This window comes from Xenopus laevis, chromosome 7S (assembly GCF_017654675.1).
Source record: "Xenopus laevis strain J_2021 chromosome 7S, Xenopus_laevis_v10.1, whole genome shotgun sequence".
Taxonomy (NCBI): Eukaryota; Metazoa; Chordata; class Amphibia; order Anura; family Pipidae; genus Xenopus; species Xenopus laevis.
In genome coordinates, this window is record NC_054384.1 from 4975628 (window position 1) to 4978129 (window position 2502).

Consider the following 2502-nt stretch of genomic DNA (forward strand, 5'->3'; position numbering starts at 1 on the left):
ACTTGATTTCTGACGCCAGGCCTAAACCAATGGGAACAGACAACAACATACAGATGGACCCTACAATGTAGATGGTTACAAAGCAGGAAATATTTAAGAGTAGACAGACATCTTCAATTCAGAGCCTTGACTTTCAGGATTACATCAGCTCCAAGGTTATTCACAAAGATCATAGTGGTGATAGCAGCAGCCCTAAGGAAAGAAGGTATTTTCATAGTTCCATACTTAGACAACTGGCTTCTCAAAAGTTTCAAGTTTGGAAGAAGTAGAGTGTCATATACAGCGAACTCTGGTATTTTTGGAAGACCATGGACTGATTATCAACAAAGAAAAATAAAAATTGCATCCGTCTAACTCTGTAAGGTTTTTGGGGTTCACAATAGATTCTTGTCAGATGAAGATATTTCTTCCAGAAGAGAACATAGACAACATGATTCAGGAGGTAAAGATAGTTTGAAGGAGTAATTGTATTTCAGATCATCAAGCTATGAAGATACTAGGGCAGGGGTCCCCAACCTTTTTGAACCGTGAGCGTCATTCAGAACAGAAGAATGAATAGTGTTCCTGGGGTGCAAAATAAGCCCTGTGATTGGCCATTTGGTAGCCCCTATATGGACTGACAGCTACAGGAGACTCTGTTTGGCAGTACATCTGGTTTTTATACAACCAAAACTTGTCTTTGGCCTTAAAGCAGGTGATTATTTTTGAATTCCAGGCTTACTGGGAGCAACATCCAAGGGGTTGGGGAGCAACGTTACTCACGAGCCACTGGTTGGGGATCACTGTACTAGGGTATATGACTGTGGCCACAGAAGCGGTCTCATGGGCCAAAGTGCAGATGAGATCTTTTCAATTCCTGATTCTGAACAAACAGAAGATATCAGGGTTGAACAAGAACATGAGAGTTTCAGCCAAAATTAAGAGAGCTTTGAAGTGGTGGAGCCAAGTTCAGAATTGAAACAAGGGGAAAAGCTTTCTTTATCCAGATCCACCAATGATTACGACAGACGAGTCTCTGAAGGGCCCATTTAGGAAATCAATCAGCACTGGGTCTTTGGTCTCAGAAAGAAAGGAAGGCATCTTCCAATTCCAGAGAACTAAGGGCAGTATGAAAGGCTTTGAAAGAGTTTCAGAACCAAATCCGGTGACCGTTACTCCACAAATTCACAAGTGTAAATTTTCTACTTTCGTCAGAGATTCCTTCTCCGTGAATGAAGCCACATCCTCCTCAATCTTAGGTCAGTGACACCATATCCTGTTTCCTGAAAAGTCATAAAATTATATATAAAAAAAAAAAAAACGCTGGTGTTTTTTCATATTTTAAAGTGAGACTGTCTTTAAATTTGTAACAGTTTTAAAATTTGTTATAACTTTTTTTTTAACCATTTGAGGGGCATAACACATTTGTTTTAGGGTGGGCTCATATCTAGGGTATTAGAGGATCTCTTTTGTCTAATATTTGTGTTATAATAAGTGGCCACTTCAAGCATTTGCCCCAACATCTCTAATGAAGACGTCTATATGACCTATATGTACCCGCCCTATTCAAAGTGACCCAAGTGTAAGAGAACTGATGAAGTTTCGCTAGGTAGAAACGAACATTAGTGAAAGTTACCATTTATTGACCTCATGGTTCTAAGGGATTGTGACGAAAAGTCAAGTGATTTCCCGTCCCGACACTACACATGCAAATTAGGATTGGGATTGGGTACGGTCAGGCACAAGGATTCGATCAAATCTGAAATGCTGGGTGAATCCTGGATTCGCTTCATCCCTAATAAAGAGAGTCGACATTGGGGCTCATTTACCAACACTGGGCAACCAGGCACCGAAGCAGTTACCTACGGCAACCAGTAACCATTTTCTCTCATTATTCCACCTGCCACTGGCTCCAAAAATGAATTGGTTGCTGTGGGTAACTGCCCAGGTGCAAATTTGCCCAGTGTTGATAAATGAGCTCCAATGTCTATTTGAGGGTTAATGTGTCGGCGCCCCTTCCTGTACAGTCTGTTAAAGGGGTTGTTCACCTTTGAGTTAACTTTTAGTATGATGTAGAGAGAGAGACATTTTGCAATTGGTTTTTATTATTTGTGGTTTTTTGGGTTATTCAGCAGCTCTCCAGTTTGCCATTTCTGTGATATGGTTGCTAGGGTTCAAGTTACCTTAGCAACCATGCATGTATTAAAATAAAAGACTGGAACATGAATAGGAGAGGGTCTGAAAAGGAAGGAATAATAAAAAAAAGTAGCAATAATAATACATGTGTAGCTTTACAGACCATTTGTTTTTAGATGGGTCAGTGATTCACAGTCACTACACCTTTATATATTGCGTTTGGTGTTACAGAATATAATAAGCCAATTGGAAGGCTGTAGCCTTTGTGACCAGAACTCAATTAATGTTTCTGTGAGTGCCAGTTTTCCCTTTAAATGCCTGTGTTGCCTCAGACAGGCCTTGCACGTTTATATTGCTCGGTACTAAATAGAAGGGCTGTGAAAGGGC